At 46.6% G+C, this 17,330-nt stretch overlaps 1 protein-coding gene across 1 annotated transcript in view; it reads right to left on the reverse strand.

The window, feature by feature from the left end:
• Window positions 1-17,330, reverse strand: part of NHSL2 (NHS like 2) — a 298,859-nt gene that overhangs the window by 20,621 nt on the left and 260,908 nt on the right. The window lies entirely within an intron of this gene.

Here is a 17,330-nt window from a genome sequence, read left to right on the forward strand (position 1 = left end):
GTGGCTCTCACAGCCCCGCAGCTACCCATTAGCCCAGGAACACTTCAGCCCTCTGCCTCCGCTCCACTGGTCTCCCAAGTTTGATCTGTCTGGCCAGTGCTCTTCTAGCTTACTGGAATCCAGTGAGAAAACCAAGCCCAGTTTCAGAGGCGCATTTGCATTGCCCCTTTAAGAGGGAGGAGGGGAGGGAGGGAGAGAGAGAGAGGGAGGGGGGAAACCAGTGTGTTTCTGACCCACATCTGGCACTTTTACCAACATCATCTCATTTCATTCCCATGACAACTCAGTGAAGAAGGTAATGGCGTCTGCTTTTGCAGCAGAGGGACCTGCTGCAGCTGTGATACTAGGTTCCATGGGGGGCACTTGAGGCTATGTGATTCCCAACTGGTGTTCTCACCTTGCTAAGACACCTTGCTGTTTCCAAGGAGAGTCTCTCCCCCTATCCCAGCCTCAGCCTGACTGGATTCTGGGTCTTTTTCCCCTTCTGGGAGGGACCGGATGTGGGGCCAAGGGCTGCATCCATGAACACTGGGGTCCCCTTTCTGTTTCAGCAGGTTAGATAAAGCTTCCAGCACCCCTGGATTTCTCATGCCATCATAGGTAGGTGTAGGTGAGGGCTGGTCTGTGTTGGCCCAGGCCCAGCTCACAACTGGGACCCAGTGGGATCTCAGCCTTCCAGTTTGCTATATGAATGGAGTGAGCGAGAGTAAGTGGGCCCCTGATGGAGACCTCGAGGCAGCCTGCAAGGGCATCTGCAGATAATACGAAGCTCAGAGGACTAGAGGATGCTCTCCAAAATGGAATCAGGAGACCCCCAAATCTCCTTGGCCTGGATCGATGCGCTGAGATCATCTTTACTCAGGGCACACGTGAGATCTTGCCAGCAGATTCAGAAAACCAGCTGCAGAAGCCTGAGGGGGGAAGATGTGGCTTAGAAGAAATTTGTGGCAAGCAAATGAGAACTTGAGTGAATGGGGGCTGAGGTGAATGAGCAGATGCATGGCTGTGAGAAACACCATGCCTCCCAGGCGTTCCACGCAGAATGCGGGATCCTGGGACTCAACCTGGAGCCCTGGCTGCCAATGGGAAAGTGACCAAGGATGTACCTCACCAAAGCCGTTTTATATGCCAGGAGTAAGGAAAAGAAGAAGGAGGTGGGGGCGGTAGAAGGATGACAAAGATGGTGAAGGTCCCAAAGCCCCTGTTCTCAAGGGATGGAGGTAGGCAGAGAAAAATCTGTGAAGGGGAATCCACTGTTACCCTCATTCATTCTGTAAGAGATGAAACTGACAGCTTGAGGTCACTTGCCCCATTTGCAAATTTCGACTGTGAACTGCAGCAGTTTGACACCTAGAACTCTTAATCACTACCTCCACCAGCACCCACACTAATGGAATCAGAGTCTACAGAAATTTCCATTTCTAAAGAGCTCACAAAGCACTTCTAGTGCCCAGTCCATCCCAGTGCAAGCTGCATTTAATAACCAGCTTGGTGCTCCACAGAGCTCCCTGAGCAGGAACTAGCCCGGAATTTCTGCGCTAGCATGTAGTACATGATTGAGACCTATTTGTGCAACAGTCCTCCAGCACGTGCCATGGTCTGGTAGGAGCTCGACTCTCTCGGACACCTGCTCAGACTGTACCCCCACCCCCAAGAAGGATGTGCAGAAGTCTGGCCCCAAGAAACCAGGCCCATCAAAGCTCGGGCCTTTACCCTTCACATCCAGAACAGGCCTACACGGGGCCTCGACTTCTGAGGGATGAGGGGCGTGAGGAGGGACAGGAATCAACAAGGGGAGCAATTTTCCCCCAGTGGGGGTGAGGGGGATTCTCCACCTCTAGCTGACAGTTCCTGCATCCTGCACAGACCAGGGAAAGCTCTGTGTGCCATTTTTCCCTAGGGACTCAAGAGACACAGAAACAGAAAGCCCTGGGTTCTTGGTTGCCCTGGTAACAGCAGGACCTACTTGGAAGAAAACAGTCTCTGAGAGGCTTAGTAGGGTGGATATTTCCTTTGTCGGAGGGCAGGTTCTGACCTGCTCCCTGCATCCCCTCTCCCCTTCTAGAGTGCTGCTGTAAAGGTGGGGGCCCCTCACCTCAGCAACTCTGTGCAATTCTCCTGGGAGGGGAGTGCCAGGAAGTCCGGCCCTGTGCTTTTCATTCTGCTCTTGCTATGGGCTGTTAATATGAGCAAGAGGCTAAAATGGAAGGTGTTAGCATGTGAATTCATGGCAATGGCACTCTGGCCTGAAGAAATCTCACCTCCTAGGACACATGCACAAGCAAACTTGAGGAGGGCAAGTGCCCCAATATTTGTCCTAGCTCTTCCTCACCACTTAGCATGAAGACCTAAGCTGGAGAGATTATTCAGAAGTTCCACACCCCCCACCCCCCACCCCCAGCTTAGCTCTGCTTCATCTCTCACCTGGATGACTGAAATCGTCTCCCGGCTAGTCCACCGCTTCTAACCAGTCCATTTTCTGCGTACTTGAGGGGGGACTGTGAGGTTCTTTGAACAAACACATCTGGTCCTATTGGTCCTACACAAAAAACTTTCAATAGCTCTCTCTGTTAGAATTATGGACCTGAGTCTGGCATTTGTTATCTCTATCTATCTCTGTCTCTGTCTCTATCTCTACCTATCTCTAGCCCACCTATGTTGTCTCACCTGCTCATGCTATCCCACTTCCCTCTTCAATTCAGGCCAAACCCCAGGTATCCTGAAATCCTTCTTTCCTTATGAAAGTGGGGCCCCCTGCTCCCACCAAAACCCTGGAGCAAGCTGGGTTTGGTGGCCAAACCCAGGGCAAGATGGCCAAAGCCGGCACAGAGCAGGTTGTTTGGGTTTTGTTTTGTTTTTGTTTTTTTTTAAAAAGCAGCAGTTTTGGAGACCTGTGGTCAGGTTTAAACCATTCAGATACAGGGCATCCCTAGTGGCGCAAGGGGTTAAGCACCACACTGTGAAGCTGTCTGCAGCCTCTGCAGCACCAGTTCAATCCCTGGCCGTCCAGAACCCAATATGGTGCAGCAGACCTCTCCTGTCTTGCCTGCTGCTCCCCTCAGCAGTGTATTTCAGTCAATCCTCCTGTTCTGTTCCCCACTCTCTCTCTGGTGAACCCTCTCACCACCTCCGCACCTCTGGCCTGTACCCCAGTTCTTGTATGCATAAATAAATAAATCTTTCAAAAAATAAAAAAAATAAATAAACCTTTCAGATACAGCAGAGCTTGCTTGCCCAGTCTTGTTATGGGCCCAACCCAGAGCAAGATGGCTCAGGGCAGGTTGGATGTACTACTGGGATTTTGGTTTTGAATCCTGAGCTGGCTTTAAAAATGGACCAATCAGGTTGAAGTTTGCACCAGCACCAATCAAGCCTTAGAAACAGAGCTGGTTTGGAAAATGGACCAATCAGGTTGAAAAGGCAGGGAACCTGAAGAGGGTTATAAGCAGGGGCTTCAGTGTACTTCAGAGAGTCTCATCCAGTCTCTCTCCTGGGAATACTTTGATGAGACCTCTAAAACTTCTGAGAACCTTCAAGACCTCCCAAAACCCTCCACAAACCTCTGCAGACCTCAGCCGACCTCCATGCTGATCGCTGTCATTGGCCTATACCTGGCAGTTAAAGAACTCTCCACTGCTGGCCTGTGTCTGGTATCCCTGAGGAGCTATAACACTGGTGCCTGGCCCTGTGGTACAGCCTCTGAGAGTTGTCTGGTCTGGCATCTGTCACTGCCTAACCAGCCTTCAGATTGCTGCTGTGCTGCTGACTACCTCCAGCTGCCACCAGGAGTTGGATCTCAGTCCACCACTGAGCAGTGTGCCACCAGCTCTGGGCACTCAATAGATGGACAATGCCATCTTGTGTGAGCAGCTTTTGGTTTGTACTACTGGACACTGTGGACACTATCTGGGGTAGGACAGTTGATCATTTGTGGCCTTAGCAACTCTTTCCTTATCTCAATCACCTCTTTGTAAACAAGCCTGTTGTTGTACCCTGAACTTGAGTCATGTCTTGCAACTGTGAGCACACGGGTGAGAACACATAAACTGTGGCATTTCCCCTGCCTCGTGTGGTTTCACTTACATATGAAGCCCTTTCATGTCTCTGGACCTTTGCATAACTTATCCCCTCCGCCACCCTAAAATTTCACAAGCGCTGCTCACCCCCACTCCAATTGGCACTCTTCTCAGCCAAATACCACTTCAACAAGCTGCCTTCATTCCCCAGACAAGCCCCTGCCCTTCTGAGTGCCCACTCCCTCCCCTGCTCCTGACCCCACTGCTCTGTGAGGCGGTGTTACATCACAGCAAATGAGGCCTAAGTCATGAACCTGAACCTTCAAGGAGAGACTGGCTCATGACTCCAAGTGAGTTTGTTGATGCAAGGCTGCTTCCATCTGAAAGCACACCCTTGCACTCTTCGTGGGTGGAGGCTGCATTGGTGGCAGACTTGGGAAGAGGACTGGCTTCCTGAGACCTGACTGAAGACTGATGAGATGCAAGTGGAGCCAGGGGAACCCCCACTCCCATCAAGTTGGAGACGTGGACAATAGGAGCAAGTGGGGGAAGAGAAAGCAGGAGCTTGCAGAGCTGGCATTTATCCCCAATTGAGCATCCCACTGATGGCTTCTGTCTCTTTGGGGGTTATCACCCCCTCTCAGCATGATGGTGGAGCGTGACATCCACTGGGTTTGAGAGTTGTTACAGATCTGGCTCTGAACGCTGGCTCTGCTGCTTCCTTCTTGTGCATACTGGGGTTTGTCATTTCTCCGTTCTATACCCTAATTACTTCTTCTAAAAATGGAAATGATGATAATCTATATTAATAAGATAATTGATTGGCGCCACTAACAACAAAATTAGCACTTACTCAGTGTTGGGCACTAAGGGCTTCACATGTGTCAACTCATTGAATTATCACAACCCCATACAGTAGAAATAATGTTATTATTTCACATTTTGTGGATTAAGAAACTGAGCACAGGGCCTCCCCGGTGGCGCAGCGGTTGAGCGCTGGGTTGCGAAGCTGCCCGAGGCCTCTGCGGCGCCGGTTCGATCCCCGGCTGCTCCCCGGCCACCGGCGGAGGGTCCCACATGGCTCGCAGACCTCTCCTGCCGCCCGCTGCTCCCCTCAGCAGTGTACTTCGGTCCTTCTGCCTGCTCTGCTCCCCGCTCTGGCTCTGGTGAATTCTCTCACCCTCCCGCGCTTCTGACTGTACCCAGTGCATGTATAAACAAAAAAAAAACAAACCAGCAAAACAAAATAAATAAAGCATGCCTCTATTAAAAAAAAATAATAAAAAAAAAAAAAGGAAACTGAGCACAGAAAATTTGGTACCCAATGTCAAGTACTGGCACACGAGTGCTTTTGATAGTTCTGTGAATGAGAAAAGAGGCCAGTGGAGCAGCAGAGCTCCAGGATCAGGCCAGGGGTCTGCACGTCTTTTAGCTTATGCATCACTTCAGCTGTGTGGGGAATCTCTGGATCCTTTCTTTTCTTTTCTTTTTTTTTAGAGGAGTCATTTCTATTCTTTATTATTTTTATTTATTTATTTATTTATTTATTTATTTATTTATTTATTTATTTATTCAAGCACTGGGTACAGTCAGAAGCGCGGGAGGGTGAGAGAATTCACCAGAGCCAGAGCGGGGAGCAGAGCAGGCAGAAGGACCGAAGTACACTGCTGAGGGGAGCAGCGGGCGGCAGGAGAGGTCTGCGCGCCATGTGGGACCCTCCTCCAGTGGCTGGGGAGCAGCCGGGGATCGAACCGGTGCTGCAGAGGCTGCGGGCAGCTTTGCAACCCAGCGCTCAACCGCTGCGCCACTGGGGAGGCCCAACTGGACCCTTTCTTAAAGTAATGTTTTCAGATGCATAAAATAAAATGCATAGAGTTACAAAGAAAACAAATTACATTGCAATAGTTATAAAATGTTTTTAAGAAATTGTGATCTAATTATGTTACTTCTTTAATAATGCATGAAATCACAAGATTTAGTGGGCCTGTCTATAGATTAGAAGTTTTAAGTGATGATGAATGCAAGTAACTTTTCTGAGATACAACAACTGTAATGCAATATGAAAATATTTGTGATTTCTATTGAGGATAAAGTTACAGATACAGCTAATACTATAATGGCTTGTTGCCTACATCCCTGGTTTGAGGGAATCCTAAATTTCTGTTAAAGGTTAGTAGAACAAAGATCAAATACTTTCCTCATCTAAGTTCATGGAGCCCCTAAATTCTTTCCACAAACCTAGGGAGCTAAGGCATCCTGCCCTCCAGTGTCAGAGAAAAGACAATGGCTGCACTGTCAGGCATGGGGAGAAACGGTGGTGGTGGTGGGGTGCTGCTGGCAGAAAGACAAGTGTGTGGTTTCTCTTACAAGAACTGTTTACAGAAATCATGAAGTCTGGCAGCTCCCTCTTCCTCTTGGTCCTGAGTCAGCAGCCCAGGGTGGGGCTGAGGCTGTCACACTGGGCTTGAGTTTTAAGTTCACCACACGCCCATCTCTAAGAGTTGATTTGTTGCTACTTCCTTACTGGCAAAATCTGGGTGGGTTTTGCTCCATTTTAAAATTAGGACCTGATTGCATAAACAGATTTCCCATTAGTCTGGAAATAATCTTTAAGTGAATATTTTATTGGCTCTATGACATTTTTTGAATGAATGGATGCTTCTGCCCTAGGTGCCCCCTTCCCCACTCCCTGAAGGCTTAGGGCTTGCAGAGAGAAGGGGAGGATCACCAACTGTGCCAGGCATCCCTGAACACCAGTCGGAATCGGCACTTTCCCAAAACACCAAATGCTTTTTCCTGACTTCCTGACTTTGCCACCTGTCAGCTGAGTCCCTGCCAACCGGGGCAGCACAGTCCTGGGTGCTGTGGCCAAGGAGACAAATGGTCAGAACAGCAGTAGGCCTCTGCTTTTTCTAATTTGTCTCTGTTCCCACTCAAGAATCAAAGAGAGCACAGTTCATTAAGACCAGGCCCCAGGATACCAACGATGCCTTGCTTGGAGTTTCCGCCTAGCTGGGGTTCGCTGCCTACGGCTCTTCCCTGGCCAGCCGAGTACTGCCCCCATAGTACTCAGGAATGAGGAACACTTGGCGGATGCCATGTGCTAAAAAAGGCTGCAGCTTAATTTCTAAAGTGAGAGGGTGGGATTGTGATAGCCTTATGAATCATAACTGTTGGCTAATAAATAGACTGGTTTGGAATGAATCTGCCTCAGTTAGTTGAGGGAACAGGGCAGAATGCTTTGGGGGTTCAAGCTGAGAGCTCTATATACTGGAATGTGGATAACGCTGATTTTCTTGACTATGAAAGAAATAAATTTTTTTAATATTTTCTTTTTTTTTTAAGATTTATTTATTTATTTATACAAGCACTGGGTACAGTCAGAAGCGCGGGAGGGTGAGAGAATTCACCAGAGCCAGAGCGGGGAGCAGAGCAGGCAGAAGGACCGAAGTACACTGCTGTGGGGAGCAGTGGGCGGCAGGAGAGGTCTGCGCGCCATGTGGGACCCTCCTCTGGTGGCAGGGGAGCAGCCGGGGATCGAACCAGTGCTGCAGAGGCTGTGGGCAGCTTTGCAACCCAGCGCTCAACCGCTGCGCCACCGGGGAGGCCCAAAAGAAATAAATTTATGTTTTTAGATTGGCCCACGCTCCCAAACAGGCAGAAGGAGGCTGAGACTTAAACGAGCATTCCAAAGAACTTTGGTTAGCAAGATTGACCAAGAATAAAAGAGAGAAGACTCCAATTACTAAAATCAGAAATGAAAACGGGGACATTACAGTCAAATTTACAGAAATGAAAAGGACTATCAAAGAATATTATGATCAATTGTATGACAACTTAGAAAACTAACAAATGAAATGCATAAATTATAATAAAGACACTCATTGAAGAATGAAGAAGAAATAAATACTCCAAATAAACTTATGATACATAGTGAGATTGAATTAGTAATCAAAACTAACCATGAAGTTCAAGGGGCCCAGAATAACCAAACAATCTTGAAAAGGAATAAAGTTTGAGGACTCGCACTTTCCAACTTCAAAACTTTACACAAAGTTGGAGTAATCAAAATAGTGTGCTGTTAGCACAAGGGTAGACAAATAGATCAATGGAACAGACTTGAGAGTCCAGAAATGAACCCATACATATGTGAACAACTGATGTTTGCCAAGGGTGCCACGCCCATTCAATAGGGAAAGAATGGTCTTTTCCACAAATGATGCTGGGGTAACTGGATTGCCATATGCAAAACATTGAAGTTAGAAGTAATTCTCACACTCATACAAAATTAAACTCAAAATGGATCAAAGATTTATAGCAGCTACAACTACAAAACTCAGAAGGGCCTCCCTGGTGGCTCAGGGGTTAAAGACAGCGCTATGAAGCTATTGCCAGTCACTGCAACATGAGTTCCATTTCCCGGTCAGCCAGGGACGTGATCCACCTAGCACAGCAGACCCCTCCTGTCTTGCCCGCTGCTCCCCTCAGCAGTGTATTTCAGTAGATCCTCCTGTTCTGCTCCCCACTTTGTCTCTGGTGAATCCTCTCACCCCCTGCACCTCTGCCTTACTCCCCAGCTCTTGTACACATGAATAAATAAATCTTTTTAAAAAAAAACTTAGAAAGAAATATAGGTGTAAAGCTTTAAGGCCTTGGATTAAGGAATGGCTTCTTAGCTATGACGCTATGGCACAAACAGCAAAAGAATGAAATTCATCAAAATTAAAAGGTTTTGCGCTACAAATAGTGCCATCAAAAAAGTGACAAGGTAATCTACAGAATGCAAGAAAGTATTTGAAAATTGTATGTCTGACAGGAGACTTGCATACAGACTACAGAAACATCTTTTTATAAATCAATAATGAAAAGACAAATAACCCAATTCAGAAATGGACAAAGGATTTATATAGACATTTCTCCAAAGATCTACAAATGGCCGATGAGTGGATTTTAAAAAAGTTTGGCACAATTAGTCATTAGGGAAACACAAAATGAAACCACAATCAGACCTGCTAGGATGGCTATAATCAAAGAGACAGACAAATGTTGGTGAGGATGTGGACAAATTTCCCCTCTTACATTACTGGTGGGAATGTATTAATAACATGGTGTGGCTGCTGTGGAAAATGTTTAACACAGAGTTCTCGAAAGACTCAATATGTCCACTCCTAAGCAAATATCCAAGGAAAATGAAGAGATTCCTCCATGCAAACACCTGATCATGAATGTTCATAGCTGCATTATTTAATAATAGCCCAAGGTGGAAGCAATCCAAATATGCAGCCATTGATGAGCGGATAAATAAAATGTAGTATACCCATAGTAGTGGGGTACGATTCAGCCGGGAAAAGGAATGAAATACTGCTACATGCAATAACGTGGATAAACCTTGAAAATATCATACCACAAGAAAGAAGCCAGTCACAAAATGCCACATAGAGAATGATTCCATTTATATGAAATGTCCAGAAGAGGCAAATCCATAGATAGGAAGTGGTTGCCGACAGTTGGAGAGGGGGTTGGGGGAACGTGGGGTATGGGGTACTTTCTAAGGTGTCGAAAAGTTCTAAAACTGTTCATGGTGGTTGCTGTATGACTCTTTAAATATATGAGAACCCATGGGATTGTAATGCTTTAATTGGGTGAATTGTATGCAATGTGCATGCATTATATCTCAATAGAGCTGTTATCAAAAAATAATACAACACAAAGCAAAGACTTGCTTAGTTAGAAATGTACCACAATACTTGGGCCTCCCCTGGTGGTGCAGCGGTTGAGCGCTGGGCTGCGGGGTTCATTCCCAGGCCGCTGGTGAGGGTCCCACGAAAAAAAAAAAAAAAAAAAAGAAATGTACCACAATACTCAAGCATCAAAATAAAGGCCACAAAATGAGATCAGGGTAGCCATATGAGAAATTGCACAAATCCTAAAATACTTTAGTAGATCCCGTAGTGACCTGTCCAACAGGTATATTACCATTTAAAAATAAACTGGTTATGGGGCCTCCCTGGTGGCACAAGGGGTTAAGCACCGCACTATGAAGCAATTCACAGCCCCTGCAGCACGAGTTCGATCCCCAGCCAGGGAGAAACTCACATGGCGCAGCAGAGCTCTCCTGACTCGCCTGCTGCTCCCCTCAGCAGTGTACTTTGGTCCATCTGCCTATTCTGTTCCCCACTCTGTTTCTTTGGTGAATCCTCTCACCCCCTGCATCTCTGGCCTGTACCCCAGCTCTTGTATGCATAAATAAATAAATCTTTAAAAAAATAAGCTGGTTATGGGGTGTAAAGAAAGGCTCTGCAGAGATCAGAACCACACTTAGATCTTAGTAATCTCTTACTGGAGTGTCTTTGTTCCAGGTACTATTGTTTAAAAGGGGAAAGCGGGGTTGAGAGGGGCACAAAAGGTTGAGGTTTCGAGCTCACCTTGCACCCACGCTAATAGTCTGACCTAGATCTTAAACTTGAAGTCAGCTACCTTGACCTTATGCCAGGAGCTACAGCCCAATCAGGAGTCCTTGGTGCCTAGAGATAGGTAGATGGCATGATGGAGATATAGACCCAGTTTATTCACTTACAGATGGTGATCAAGTCAAAGCTCAAACTAACTGAAAGGTCGATGCAGGAGGCCAGAATGCAAAAGCCCATCCAGAAGCCCACCTGGGGGCAGGAATGCAGAAGCCTTCCTAGAAAATTCAGACAATGAACCCCTCCCCGCCCTAGAATCTTTTCCTGCCCTGCAGACCCAGTCTCCCACCTGACTTCTCCTCACCCAATAAAAGCCTGCCTCCCCCTGGCAGTGTGTGCGACTTCACCGACCCCCACCTTGGGTCCATGAAGTCCGCCCAGGATGCAATAAATTTTCCCTTCCTTTGAGAAGGCTTGGCCTGGCTCTTCTTTTCTTTACCGCGCCGAACCCTTTACTAACCAAATGTTCAAACTTCTCCACAGCAATCCCCAGGTCTCACAACTTCTGAGATGCTGGAATCTTTCTCCCTTCCTGAAGATGAGTCCTTGGCCCAGCCCCCACGACCAACTCCCAGTTGTCCCCTCTGGGGCCAGCTCTCCTCACTACGGTTACTGAGGTTCCTCTGTTGAGTCAGATTGGGGCTGGCATCTCTTCCCTTCTAGCCCTGAGGTTGTGTCTGATTCTGCTCTGATGTGATCTGATGAGCCCAGAACCATCCTCCTGTCCCTGAGTGGAGACGGGGCCCATGTACGGCAGTCCTCTCTCTGGACTCCTCTTTGTTTCAACTCTGCTCACTGCTTATCTAGTTGAATGACCTGAAATGTCTACTCATAGTGAATATATAGCTCTTGTCCAGTTGAACTTATTTAATATCTCCACTCTAAAACTCTATTTACCACACAAAGAGTTTGTGATTGGAGAAAGAAATCACCCACACTTTTACCTTGTCTACATACATGCTTTCGCATAAACATAATTACGGTAAAGATACAGTTCTGTACCATAATTTTTTGCTGATAAAATCAGAGGAACTTGATGATCCAGTGTTTTTGTTTGTTTGCTTAGGATCACCATCATGCCGAGGCTCCATTATTTCCAATAATAACAGTTGTTAAAAATTATATCTCTACTCCTTACCATGTCCCAGACATTGTTCAAGGCACTTTGCAAATTTAATCTCCACACCAACCCTAGAGGCAGGTACTATAGTCTCCCCCACTTTACAGATGAAGAAATTGGGACACTAAAGCTTAGGTGGCTTGCCCCAGGCCACACAGCTAGTCACCCAGGTTGCCTGGTGTCAGACTTTGTGCTCCTCACTACTCCAGTGGGTCTCAGATTTTAGCAAGCCTCGTAATTCCTTGGCAGGCCTGTTAAAACAGATGGCTGGACCCCGATCCCAAAGACTCTAATATGAGTAGGTCTGGGGTAGAGTCTGAGATTCTGCATTTCTAACAGGCTCCCAAGGGATGCTGATGCTGCTGGAAGGAAGATCCTATTTGAGAAGTGCTGCTCTACTCTGCACACCTTCCAAGAGGAGCACACAGATTAGAGACACGGGTGCCCCTAAACCAGACCTTAGAGTGGTCAGGAAGGAACATCACTTGTCATCTGCCTCCTCATTTCCTTCCCACACCCTTCCATCTGCTCGGCCAGGACAGCCACGGAGGAGCATCACCGCACAGAGGATATGCCTTAAGAGAGGGCTTCTTCATGCCATCTCAGACCTAATTAGCTAAAAGCAATTCCATTCATTAACAGGACTAGAAAATCAGTCCCAGGCTGTCAGGCTGCCTAGGCTACTGCTGAATTAATGCCTGTACTGTCACTTGCCTGGCGCCTGCAGCCAACGGATCTCACAGGTTAATAAGATTAACTCAAGATTAACTCAGCCAGACTGCCTGCAGCTGCCCATGTCCCCCCAAACTGGGGAGGCACAGACTTGTTCTTGGTGCAAGAGAGCCCCGTTCTTCTCCAAAGAGAACAGCATTTTAAGAGAGTCAAGGTCATGTGGTGCTACGTCGACTAAGTCAAATTTGACTGTGTGGTTTGTGGGACTGAGACTAGCATATCTGAAAATTGGTGGGTGTGGGTAATAAACTGGCTTAGTATTAATAAGGAGGAACAGATATGTCCATCTGACCACGAAACAAGCCACTTGAGAGTTTGGGCAGCTGTGTCACCAGGGAGAGAGGGGGAACCTGGTAGGGGCTGGTGCCGAGAACTTGGAGCATCACCATCCGGTTCTGTCTCCTCTCTGAACCCAGGTGTCCTCATGGATAGGCTGGGGATGATGACACTTCCATTCTGGCCGCACTCCACAGCAATGAAAGGATCTAAGATCCAAAGCCTGGAGCATTATTTTGGATCCCGGGAAGATACCCACAGTAAAGGCTTTCCCGTCTGTGACTCTCGCAGGTCACAAATCAGGAATGGAGAGCAGGACAAGAGCTCAGAATGGTGGTGGTGCCTGCCTCTGAGTTCAAAAATGTGTTTTTCCTCTTTGCCCATCCCCCCCATATCTGCCTGTAGCTTTGCCCTTTATGGAGGTCACCTCCTCCAAGCAGTCCCCTTCCAGTGGGTGCTGTGATGCACCACCCTGATCTCCCCTCAGGGACAAGCAACTTCCTGTTGGCAGAGCTGCCTTAAAGGCAGTGTTTCGCTTTCAGTCATCTTTAAGGATGACTTTGCCCAATGTCACACCTCATTCCTGGTGTGGCTCCTGCATCCCAACTCAGGACAACTCTATGGGGACGTCTCAGCACCAAAGTCTCCTGCGTGGGTTGGCTGAGCCCTGCATCGGGTCTGCGGTGGGGTTTCCTATACCCCCACGACAGCGCTGCTTCTCTTCCCACTCTCTGCAGCTGATGGTCCCAAGAGCCTTCCCAATAAACTTTCTACACATTCATCTCTGTCTCAGGCCACGTTCCGGGGCACCTAACCTGCCTTGTCAGAGAGGGCGCTTTGCAGCCTGAAAGGTGCCCACTATACCCATATAAACACCTCCTTCTTGCCCTCTCAGGTGACAAGGGGTTTGGGACTCCTCTCTGCTCATAGAGCTTTCCTGACCTTCCTCTTACCTATTAATAATCTCTTGCTTTTCTTCCTAACTCTGGTTTCGATGTTGAATTCCTTCCTGGCGGAGACAAGAACTGAGAGCCCTTGCAGGTCCCCAGGTCCCAGGCCCGGTTCATACGGGCATGAGGTTTCTCACAGGCATCGCCGCTATTGCTGTGAGGAGTGTGGTTGGCGGCTACTTCTCCTGCTCCCTTTTCCTGCTAGTGGCTTCTAGGCAATCTCTCAAAAAAAATTTTTTTGCTAGCTTTAATGACTCTTATGCCTTTATTTTTTCTTATTACACCAGCAAAAGATGTCTATCATAGTGAAAAAACAGAGCAAACAAACAAAAAATCCTACACACCAGAGACAAGCACTGCAGATGCCTTGGTTGTATTCTTTCTGGAAATTTTCTCATGCCAGACAAATATGGGCTCATTCGTAAATACTACTCTGTGGTTTGCTTAAACTCTCTCTAGCTCCCACACTAGATTTTTCTGCCAGCTGCTTCCTAGCACTCTGTGTAAATGGGGAAGTAAAGACTCAGAAGCCTGTGGGCAGCCCTAGGCCCTCATCCAGACTCCTCACATAACTGAGATGTGGAACTGACTCACAGAAAGAGACCAGCAGATTTCTCAGGACCCATGCTGAATAAATGTGACAGCGGCTCTTTCCCAGCTACTCTGAGGCTAGCCAGACCCCTCCTGACCTGCCCCCGAGCCTCTTCCCAGGTGTCTGAGTTGCCCAACCAGGTTTAAACCAAGGGAAGAACAGGAAATTGAATATGCATTAAAGAAATGCAAGAAAATGAGGACAATATGTGAATGTTTGTGCCTGGGTCTAGGCCACTTAGCGGGGTTCAGAGTCCAGCCTGCTGCACCTCCCCCTGCAGTGACCCTTAGGGCTAATGGCTTGCGCCACGGTCCCTAGGTCCGGCTGGGCAACCAGCTCGCAGGCGGAGAACAGCAAAACCCCCTGAAGATATACTTGCTGCACCTCCTCCTGCAGTGACCTCTAGGAATCCCTAGGTCCGGCTGGGCAACCAGCGCTCAGGAGGAGAACAGCAAAAACCGCCTGAAGACATAGATAAGACGGAAGCCTGTTGAAAGATAACGACCACCAGGAGCCACTACAGGAATGCTGTCCGCACGGAAACTTATCTCACCTTCTCTAGACCCACAAACTTTATTCTAATACAACTGTCTCTCTAAAATCTTTTCTCTTTCTCTGTTTAAAAGGTCATTGGTTTGCCGATTAAAAAAGAACATACGAAATCTAATAACTAGGCTGATTCAAATGAAACGTTACTAAACTCTGTGTATTAATTGAACTGCTAGCTTAATAATTTCTCCGTTGTATACTTAGCCTTGTTTGTATTAATCTAAATGATAAAAATATTACATTGTGAAAAGTAAAATTCACCCGTGTTAATTAATAGTAATAGTGAGTAGTTAAAACAAAAAGTAATCATATAAAACAAAAAGAAAAATTAATAGCCTAACTACTTAGGAATGCGCCTGGGTCCAGATGTAAATCACTGCCCTGTCAATGATAAGCTAAACCTATAAGCAAGCTGATTTCTTCACTGATGTACGCCATTCCTATGCTTTTAGAAAACATATATATACTGGTCACCAACTCAAATAAAATTACACTCAGATTTTCACTCTTGAAGTGTGTCTGTTTGTCATTTCTTTAACCGAATCCCTGACCACCCTGCGCAGTCTCTCAACCCTGAGATGGCCTCATCGCTCACTGCTGTGCTGGTCCGCGGCACCAGCCCTCAATTGGGAGGCCGGGGTGTTGCATTAGGTGCTCAGTGGAGTCAGCCAGTTTGCACAGGTGCCCTTCACTGCAGCTGTCACCCCTTCTCTGGCTTCACACTCTGTGGCCCCACCTCCCATCTGCTCCACCAACAACGGCCAGAGGAATCATTCTCACAGGTCCCTCGGGGATGAGGCGATGGATTCTTAGATAGAATACCAAAAGCATGGCAACAAAAGAAAGAAATAGGAATATTGGAGTTCATTAAAATGAACAAAACTTTTGTGCTTCAAAGGACACCATCGAGAAGGTGAAAAAACAGCCCACATCCCAGACACAAGTTTCATGGCACAGGGAGAAGCAGAAACCCATTCTCCCGAAACCCCACGACTTTTGTCAGATGTGGAACAACAATCTACAAAGAAATACACTAAAATGTCGGCCCCATTAAAAGAAAGCCAACCCACAGAGTAAAATATTTGCCAGTCATGTGCTCCCCTGATAAGAAACTTGTACCTAGAATATATAAAGAACTCATACAACTCAATCAGAAAAGGACAAATAAACCAATTCAAAAACAGGCAAAGGATCTGAATAGACATTTCTTCAATGAACATACACAAATGACATCTTTCGTCATTAGAGAAATACAAGCCCAAGCCACAGTGAGATCCCACTCACACCCACTAGGATGGCTAGAATGGGATAATCACAAGTGCTAGTGAGGATAATAGCAAGTGTTGGTGAGGATGTGGGGGAGTTGGAACTGTTGGGGAAATGTACACTGGTGCAGCCCCTATGGAAAGTGGGTGGCAGTTCCTCAAATGATTAAACCCAGAGTTTAAGCATAGAGTTACCATATGACCCAGCAATTCTACTTGTAGTTATCAATCCAAGAAAACTGGACACATCCTTGCAAAAATTTATAGCAGCATCATGCCTAATAGTCAATAGGTGGAAACAACCCAAATGTCCCCCAACACATGCATCGATAAGCAAAATGTGGTGTGTACATACAATGGAACATTATCTGGCAATAAAAAGCAATGAAGTTCTCATACACACTATATCATGGATGAAACTTGAAAGCATTTTAACTTTGAAAACATTCCCAACTTTATGGGAAACAATGTATAATGAAACCTATTTTACCATAGGTTTATTGATATAGACAAAAGTTAAGTTCCTACTGCATAATCAACATCAAACTTCCAAGACCCCCAAATACTTCTTATATCAAGAAATAATATGTAATCATACATTCATTCATTTTTCCAAACTGTTTCTTCTAGTTTAGGGTTGTGTGTGGCTGGATCCTATCCTTACAACTCAGGGTGCAAGGCAGGAGCCAACCCCAAACAGGTTACCCTTTCATCACAGGGTGCACTCACTCACACACACACATCCACTCAGACTGAGACAACTTAGAGACACCAATGAACCTAATGTGCATCTCTTTGGGATACGGGAGGAAACTCAAGATCAAACCCACATGCCATAAGGAGAACAGTGAAAACTCCACACATTCAGTGGTCCGTTGGGAATCAGTTTTTCCTTCCATCAATGTTATAAAGAAATGACACTGAATGAAATGATGTCTTTCAAAGACCTGCTGTACTACAGTTATAAAAGGCTACTCATTGCTTGCATCAGTCCAGAACAGGCCAACCCATTGGACAGAAAGTAGATTAGTGTACCAGTGACTGAGGAGTGGGGGTTAACAGAAGTGGAAAGGGACTGCTTGTAGGTAAAGGGTTTTCTTTTGGGGTAATGTAAACCTTCTGGAATTAGATAGCTGTGATGGTTGTGCAGATCTGGGAATATAAATGGGTGAATTGGGTGGCATGTGAATTATATGTCAATTAAAGCTGTTATTAAAGAAAAAAGTAAATGACATCCTGTTGCTCCAGAGCACATCCTGCTGCTTCCCATTGCTTCTTTTCACACTAGACTAAAAAGCCAAGTCCTTATCATGATCTGGCCTCTGGCCCTTTTTCTGTCCTCATTGCCCACCACCCCCCTTGC

This window comes from Talpa occidentalis, unplaced genomic scaffold (assembly GCF_014898055.3).
Source record: "Talpa occidentalis isolate TD23 unplaced genomic scaffold, MPIMG_talOcc4v2.1 talOcc4.15, whole genome shotgun sequence".
Classification (NCBI taxonomy): Eukaryota; Metazoa; Chordata; class Mammalia; order Eulipotyphla; family Talpidae; genus Talpa; species Talpa occidentalis.